At 40.7% G+C, this 9,501-nt stretch overlaps 1 protein-coding gene across 4 annotated transcripts in view; it reads right to left on the bottom strand.

Moving 5' to 3' along the window:
* The window catches only part of adarb1.L (adenosine deaminase, RNA-specific, B1 L homeolog), a 52,377-nt gene extending 43,234 nt beyond the window's left edge, over nucleotides 1-9,143 (bottom strand). For 3 of the 4 annotated variants that reach the window (XM_018234540.2, XM_018234541.2, XM_018234544.2), the window contains exon 1: nucleotides 8,747-9,143. The gene's annotated coding sequence lies outside the window, so the exon portion shown is untranslated. 4 annotated transcript variants of the gene reach the window in all.
* Nucleotides 9,144-9,501: the final 358 nt, after the last annotated feature.

A 9,501-nucleotide genomic window follows, 5' to 3' on the forward strand; every position in this document is an offset into this window, starting at 1 on the left:
ACATAATCTTGTTCATCTGACCATAGCATTTCTCAAAGAAAAATTAGTGGATTAAAAATTTACCAAAATCACAAGTAATTGCAGAAGCAGGTAGGAGAAAGAAATACTATATACATTTAGCAAAGAGTGCAGTGGTCGCTGGCAGCAGGGCCACTATCAGTAATCCTATGGCCTATACTATTAATTTGGGGCCTAAATTATTGATCATCTAGGCATTCTATCTGGTGGGTCTTGCCAACAAGTAGAACGTGCCCCCTCAACCACCATGTTCCATTATGCCAAAACCATGCCCATGATCCAACCTAAGCCCATTTCCCAGTGAGCCTGTCCCACAACCAAGGCTGCCATCAGGGGGGTACAAGAGTAGTGGGCCCGAGCCTGAAGGTGGCCTGTCACTGCTGCACTTTTCGAAAGAGCCGGGCCCCCCTTGACAGCACAGAAGCCGTGCTGCACTTCCGAAGTTCCTAACAGCCAAAATGTCGAAAAGACGAACAGCCAAAGTCCCAAAGCGCCGAGAAGTCCCAAAGCCACGAAAATAGCCAAAGTGGCGAAAATACCGGAAGTCACGAAAAAAGGAGCGGAATTGAAGTCCTGAAGCAGCAAAAAGGGGGACCCTGGCGCCAATATTTTTTTTTACTTATAGGGAGGGCCCTGGTCACCAATTATTTTTTTTTTAACTTGTAAGGGGCCCTGGTCAACAAATTTTTTTTTTAACCTCTAGGGGGCCCATGACAACCAATTTTTTTTAAAAAAAACTTTTATGGGGGGCCCTGGCATCACATTTTTTTTTTTAACTTCTAAGGGGGCCCTGACCATCAATAGCTTTTTATAACTTGTGTGTGTGGAGGCAGGGGCGATCCTGGCCCCTCCGCCGCCTGAGGCAGCAGCAGTTACTGCTGCCCCCCCCCTCCCCCGGAAATTCGCTCTTAAAGTACCAGGAGCAGCATTTTTGCTGCCCCTGGTACCTAGCGGGGCGCTGCCGCCTGAGGCGACAGCCTCAACTCGCCTCATTGGCAAAGCACCCCTGTGTGGAGGGTTACCTTTTTTTAGCGCAGATTTCTATGTGGTCTTTTAACTGTGGTGTGGGCAGGGTGTATGGGGGCCCAATAATTTTGTTGTACGGGGCCCCGTGATTTCCACACATAAAACACAGCGCACCATCCTGGAGTCCCCCCTGTACCCCTCTGCTGACTGCCTAGCTGGCAGGGAGATATGTTATGACTGCAACATTATTTGTTTCCGAATAACAAAGCAGTGAAGCATGAAGGTATAGCATGGCATGCAAAAAGATTCTTTCTTTATAGGCACCAGGGTGCTGCAAAAAGTTACTTGCCTTGGTAAATGCATCTTCCACAGACGTCACTAAAACACCAACAAATTTCTGCAAAAGCCCTACTAGTCCCGCCCATCTATTCCACTTCCTGCTAGCTGAATTGTCTGGCTGCGTTGGGGAGCCAGCGGCACTCGCACGTAGTACTGTAGGATAGGAACCAATCAGCAGCTAGGCTGACCTGATAGGGAACTGAAGTCAGTCTTTGCTTCTGCAGGGCTGTGATTGGCTGCCTACTGTGCTTCTGGCAGGAACCGTTAGGACACGCCCACCACTCATTTGAAATATGGACCAGTCAGCATCTATAAGGGCTACAATAAAGGTGCTATTTTTAAATATAATATTAATTTTTAGCACAATGTGACATCAACACATTCATAATTGCCTACAAAATTAGGCTTTGTTTGTTTATCCTATATGTCTCCTTTAATGTTCCTGTCTCTGGTGTTCCAGTCTATTTCAAATCTAGATGGTTACAATTCTGCAACATTTAGAGGATACATTTCTCAGCCTCTGCAGTATTAGCAACTATTGTATCAATTCTAAGTTGCTTTTAATGAAACTCAAGCTGGCCATAGACGTGCACCTTTAATTCTTTGTGTTCATTTTAGTCCAACGTTCTACCATTAACTTTTCAGATCAAAATAAGAAAAATTAAAACCAGACGATGTTCTAGCCATTAACTGACAGACAGCAATCATTTTGCACGACTGTATCTTTGCGTCTATGGCCAGCTTCAGGGATTCTGCTCAGCAGGGCCAAAGATAAGAAATGTCTCAACTAAATGCATCAATTTTCATACTTTAGAAAGACAAAAGGTAAAAATTTAAACTTTAAACTTAAATTTTAGAAAAACAGTCATAAAAAAGTCAATAGAAAGTAATTGGAGAAAGTCTATTTCTGGTGAACTATCTGAAACCAACTGAACTGAAATGTTAGAAGGTAAACAACCCCTTTAAAAAAGCAAGACACCGTCTGGACTGCAAAGTAATAGTTATCATATTAATTGAGCTGGCCAATTTATTCTATAATCCAATTCCCTGCATTATGCAACATATAGTCCATACATAGCAGCTCTAAAGGATTCAAGGCTTTTTTTTCATGCATTTGATACGCTTGAGTTGCAGGAGATGCAAGTGCACCTAAACGTATGAGGTAATGGATTCTATTTTATTCTGTCAGTTGTATCCACAAACTTTCAGATACGTGTTTTAGCATAGTCTTCTATTGCGTTCTTTTTCCCAACAGCAACATGCATGTTTGTGCAATAGATGTGTTCAAATTACAATATAATAAATAAATTGTCTGTTGAACTAACAAAAACACAAAGTAAGTTGGTCCCAATGTAAAGATCCACTCATCAGGAGGATATTTTCTGATAGTGATGTATAGGTCAGGAAAAACTCAATCCGCACCCAACCCTAACCCACAATACCTTAACCAGCAAAATGTTGCCATTAGAAGACCTATACCCACGTCTCCCCGCTCTGTAAGCTACTTCTGTACTTGCCTCTGGTTCCAGGGCATGAGATCTTTGGGAGCAGTGGAGGAGTGTACTTCCCCAGCCTGACCCAAAGTGGTTGTCCAAATTTCAGCCTGAACGCACCCAACTGGTGGGTCAATCCGCACATCACAATTTCCCGATATGCCCACTGAGGGTCGAATGAAGGAATCACAACACTGGGAATGCATGATGTAGGGGCAAGACCAAGTCAGCAGCTTTTATCAACCTGAGTATGGCCACCTTTACACTGTTGCATACAATAGCTGGTATTAACAATTGCAGTGCTAGAAACAGGGTTTCAAGAACAGTAGGGGATATTTGGGTGGGTTATTAGTATTTTATGTTCTCCAAAAAATTAGCTTGTGTTTTATAAATTACAGCAAATCCCTACTAAAATTTTTAAGGTTTTAAAAGGTCGCATAAGCATTTTAGTACTTACATTTACAGAACAGACAATCCAAAACTCACAAAATATCAAGAAAAATCTCACCCGCTAAATCAGATGTGACAATAATTTACAACATACTATTACCAGTGCCTCCAATAAACCGGGGATTGCCAGACACCTTGCTAGCCTTCTGATTTTCATAGGGTTTAGATTCAGTTCAGCTAGGCACTTGGATTTATATGAATCCAAATCCTGCTTGAAAAGGCTTACATTTGGCCCAAACAGAATCCTGGATTTGGTGAACCCCTAGTACAGCATAATGACATTTGACCCAATTTATCCCCACTTAAGCACTCTATTGTATTCTAATGTTCTTATCTGGGGGCCCTACAGGACCCTGCAAGACAAGTATTTTAAAATTGCACAGTAACTGCACATTTAAAAAGTCCATTTATTTTTTTCCTTTAGAGTACCTGTACAAAGCCCTTTCATATTTTGGATTTGTTTATTTTTGTTGGCATTGCATTCGACACTTTAGGGGCCCGTTAACTAACTTTGCACAGTTTGCACATTTTAACTAGTAAATTTGTTTCGGCAGTCTACGACACATTGAATGTAATTCCGTATGCTGGATTTGACTCCAACAGAAGTTATTATGTGTTGATTCCAATGCATTGATCTTTGTAGTCGGAATAATCAGTACAGAAGCAGTTGCACTCTAAACATTATTCTATTTTAAGCCCTTAATCATGAAATTTATTAATGTCCCACCAATAGGGAACACACTGGCATCAACCCTTAACTGTTGCTGGCTGTTTTCTGCCTACATATCCACCTAACTTATATTTAAGAATACCACAATCTAACATAATGCACATAAAACAAAATTAGAGCATGCTCACCACTCACCCACAATCCTGGGACTGGCCCGGTGTTTGAACTTTATTGTAGAGGAGGAAAAGGGCAAACCTAGAAAGCTGATGCGAGGAACAAAGAATGCTAGAACTTTGCGCTATATACAAGTATCTACTGTGTATCAAGTTATTTCTAATGCCTATAGGAATCAAATAGATCCTACAATCTGAGGTCCAAGGTAAATGTGGCCATCCATGCTTACAAACATTATAATAAAAGAACTGCTCATCTCACTCTCCTTTTCAATAACTGAATCCATACTCCGATGTCTAAATCATTGTACGTTGTTTTTATATGCAACAGCATATATTTTTTTAATGGTTTAAAAATGGTTTTATATTTGGTCGAGTCATGCATTTCCCTGTTTACAAAATATAAACTGGCATGCAAGAGACACTAATGCAATCTGAAGTCTTTTAGACTCAACTGCTGTATTTTCCACTTGGCCATTCAACATTTACTACGAAATTCACAGAAGTCGTATACATTATACATTTTTCAATCACATATAAAAAAAAAAATTTGAATACGGAATGTTAAAAGAAAAAGCAAGAAAGCATTTCCTTTTGAATACTTAATCAATTCCTCTCTTGAACAAGAAACAAAACTGGTGTATAGTGCATGTCATACGTGAACAAGCATGCAAGTATGGAGCTAAAGGATGCTGTGATCAGCTTCATGACAGGTCTGTGGATGGGGGATGGTGTAAGAATGCTGCAGCAGGCTTTCTGTATGCAGAGCAATCTCAATGTAAATTAAATGAATGCCATTCCCTTTATATGCCATACTAATGCTGCTTTAATGAAGGCATTTGCATAACATGACAGGTTGCATTTGCAATTGCCACCAACAATAATAAAACCGTTTACAAAGATGTCCCCAGCCCTTGAAGCCACCAAGGACAGTTAGATGAAAAGCATAAAAAGATGCCCAAATGTCACGTCTTATTGATTCAGGTATGCAAACTGAAGTGTTCGTGAAGATCTTCAAGAGCAATTACACAACATACATATTATTCATTTCTTATTCATTTTTGCCATAATGCCAACCAAAAAAAAAGATTCATTTGTATCCTAATTATGCTCTTTAGATTTTAGTTGTATGTTTTCAACAAAAGCTACTTCCTCACCAAGTCTTATACTGGCTTTAGAAAGGCATTCTCTTTATAGTACTGGCCAGCGGGCAAAAGTATGCCTCTTGCAGGTGAACCCGGAGGTTATACATATGTACAAAAGGAAAGGCTTCTGCACTCAATCCACGTATATATCAGCATTGTCGCTGCACAGTTCCTCCAATGGCCAATCTGGCTCATACATTTTTAAGAGTTAAGAAACTCTGGAAACAAGGTGGCATTCCCAGCTTAATTTTAGTTTTAACTGCCAGTAGATTTAAGACCACAGGGTTTTCTTTTATTTAACCCTGGAGGCTGCAAATTACTTCAAACTTGGGAAAGTCTTTTGAGGGAGGCAGCTGGCTCTGAAACCTAAATTCCTCCAGAAGAAAAAAATAATACCCCCGTATGGGGGAAAAAAAAGAGAAGGAGGTCATAAGGTTCGGGCCGCTAACTAAATATTGTTATCAGAATAACGCAACTAACTGCCACCTCCCTCTTCCATCCGTAAAAATCATAAGGGTGTATGGGTGATATACCCCAATGCCGTTGGACGCTTTTTAGACATGCCCAGTTAGGCATACGGATGGGGGGACATAGCACTTGCCACAGCCCTGGATATAATTAGGCTTGAGGGCACAAGGATCAAGGAAAACCCAATGATATTAGCCACAGTAACACTGTGCCTACCTGATCCAGATGATAAAACACTGAAGACTCCACCTGAGGTAATGTGCTTAGGGGTAAAATGATTACCAGGACCAACCCGAGTCCCCAAGGTTAAAAAAAAAAAACTTGCTTCTAACAGGAGCAAAAAATAAACTGAAGCAGTAGCAAAAAAAGACACTGGACTAGGGGTGGGGTTGGGCTTTTAAAGCTTTGGGGAGGGTCCTTCTCATGGGAGCACTGGGGCAGGGCTATCCCAATAAGTATGACATGGAGTTGTCCAGGAAAGGCTTCTGCACTCAATCCAACAAGGTATAAATGCCCCTGTTCAGACAGACCCAGTAGGATGTAAGTAGAAAAACTGCAGCATACTAGAACACATTTTGTAAACTACAATGTAGCTCTAAAGGTTACTGAACACATAAGTATGGAACTTGTTTTTAGGCAGATGAATATGCAGTGATTCTAAATTTCAGTATTCTGCCCTTGGGGCATCTCCTTAACAAGCAATTCAATTAATTGGTTTGAGTCTGGACTATTAGAATAAGGATACTGCTCTCTTCCAAAAAAAAAAAAAAAAAAAAAAATGTTATGCTAGAAAAAACAGACAACTTCCCTTTAAAGCCTGATTTAGCATTCATTTAGCAGAATAGCAATTTTGCCCTTTATGCATACAGCAGCTCAACTGTCAGGTTCCAGAAAAACAGTAATTCCAGACACAAGAGTTCAGTATCTAATATATATATATATATATATATATATATATATATATATATATATATATATATATATATATATATATATATATATATATATATATATATATATATATATATATATATATATATATATATATATATATATAGTGAATAAAGTACCCCCTTTTGTAAAATAGATAGGATATTATAAGTTACCGAGGAGTTTCATGACCATATAAAAACACGAGGCCGAAGGCCGAGTGTTTTTATACAGGTCATGGAACTCCGAGGTAAGTTCTAATATCCTCCTATTTTACAACTGGGGGGTACTTTATTATAATACACAAGTTTCAGTGAGTCATGTGACAAATGACATCACTACTCACCGTTTATAACTGATAACATCAGAACTCACCTTTTATAAGGATATAATTTACAGGATATTCATGGCTTTTGTGTATTATGAAGATCTAAATTACAGAAAGATCTGGTATCTGGAAAATCCCAGGTCCCGATCATTCTGGATAACAGGTCCCATACCTGTATATCATTTTTTCTTTCCTATCAACAGAGAGATAAATGCATTCCTAACATCTAGAGGTAGAGTGTTTAAAGATGTAGCCACAATTAGATCTGGTCACTATCTCTCCAAAGAAAGTCAACACAAAGCTTTCTACAGATACTTTCATAAGGATCATTAACACATGTTTTAAATGGTCATTTCTCCTGGTCCCTAATAGGATTGCACTCTTACTGTGGAAAGTAACCCAAAACCACCTTATTGGGACAATCTGTATAAAGTCACAAAAATCAATATGGCTAATAAATGTAGTAGTGTAACTTAAAAGTCCCTGGGCCAACCAATAAAAAATATTTCTTCCCCCATCATAACTAGGGCATCTTCATTGACACAAGAACCCTCTTATACAACAAAAAAAAATACTTTTCTCTTGCATTCAAATTTCATGACCTGTGAACATTCTTTTCTCATAGGAAGTGATTAATAGATGTGCTTTCAGTATCCTTAATAGGCCCCTTTTCCTCTTGAGTCCTGTGTGTTCCCTCTATAGTAGCACCCCATGCTAAACATATCAATAGGATCAGCTTGCCAGTGACTGGTTAAGCCTGTGCTGTACAACCAATAAAAAGCAAGCAACGTCATAGAGTTAAAACATTATATGTACCATAAAAGGGCATATCTGTCTGTCCAGCATCTGTAAATACATTATTTCTTTGCACTCACAGCCCCTATGTTATATGAAGAAACGTTTCAACCCCAAGGTTATTGGCGCACAAAACAGCAGTGCTCAAACATCCCATTCACCTGTCAGAGCTTTGGGGGGAAACGCTCTGTCTAAACGCACAAAACGGTAACAGGTGGCCCTTGCCCATATGCTTTTGTCTGCCTGTCACTGCTACGTGTGCTTTAGTCTGAGAGCGTCCCATTGATTACTATGGGAAAAGGTGACAGATACAATTTTTAGGTAGATAGGAGCATTTCTACCACCAATTCTACCTGATGGCAGTTTTAGTTAAAGTGTCATTAAATGTGTAGAGAGTCCAGAATGAGATTTCATCCCTGTTTCTCCCCTTGTGTCTGTACTGAAACCACAGCATTGTACACAGGTTCTTTACTAAGTCCTACAGAAATGTGTCTGTACTGAAACCATAGCATTGCACACAGGTTCTTTACTAAGTCCTACAGAAATGTGTGAGTGCTACAGCCCTGCTGGAATTGAACAGAGAGGCTTCTTTGCATTCAGTGAATGAGGAGTATGTGAGAAGCAAACAACCCTTTATGTTACTCATTGCAGGGTAACAACATCAAATACAAGCAAAGCCTCTACATTTTCCCATGTTCCCCGTGCTATAATAGACTGTCAGCTCTTCAGGAGAGAGAAGGCTGAATAGTGTCTGTGCCAATGGGTTATATCATTGGGCTGTGGTTTATAGAGACCTTAGATATATCAGAAACCAGAGGATATTTAACTTGTGCCATGTTAGTCATTACTGAACTACAACGCCCAGAATCCCCCGCATGCGACTGACTTAGACTGCTGGGAATTGAAGTTGGGCAAATGCGGCTGCTCAGCAGATTGAGGGCTCGAGGTAGCCCGGCAATAAGAGATCTTACCTCCTAATGAGAGCGGAGCAGGGCACGGGCCTGGCAGGATTTGGAGTGTAGAGATGTGCGGGCTCTTGCCGGTTCCCTTGGATGAAACGTGCGTGCCCTCGGGCAGATGGTGGGTCTCTAGCAGATCTCCTCGAGCAGTCTCTTGTTGCACCCGCTGTCTCGTTTGCACTGAATGAGAACTCGACGTTTCGGCTTATCTCTGCTGGTGGCCGAAATTTGCCAGTCCTTCTCCCTTCCGCCGGAGCTCGGTGTCTATGGTTCCCGGTGCCGCGTACACTCTGTCAGCTCACAGGCAGCAAGACCTAGCAGCTCCTCCCGCCTCGGCGCGTGCATGACAACAACCAATCACGCACAGCTGTCTACAAGGCCGCCCACCGCCTACTGCGCGTGCACCGTACAGCTGACAATGGAACAGAAACTAGGGGCGCGGCTGCCGGTAATACCGCCCTCTATTGCCAGGCTACCGCTCAGCTAGTGATATTAGAGCCAGAGGGGAGCCATCTTGGATTAGCGGCTTTGCTAACTTGAATGGCTGGGACTTATTCAAAGCAACCCATGATGTGCCTGTAGTACTAATAGTATATTTATGTTGTCTCTGGGAAGAGAATTCAGTGGAGTTTTTAAAGCCTTATTATGTATAAATATAACACAGCGCTGTACATTTGTGCTTTAATTAACTCAATTATTAATACAGGTCAGAGGATGGAATGTTGCAACCAACAAAAGTTAAATGTTTCTATTGAAAATAACTGCTA

The sequence above is a fragment of the Xenopus laevis genome, chromosome 9_10L (genome assembly GCF_017654675.1).
Source record: "Xenopus laevis strain J_2021 chromosome 9_10L, Xenopus_laevis_v10.1, whole genome shotgun sequence".
Taxonomy (NCBI): domain Eukaryota; kingdom Metazoa; phylum Chordata; class Amphibia; order Anura; family Pipidae; genus Xenopus; species Xenopus laevis.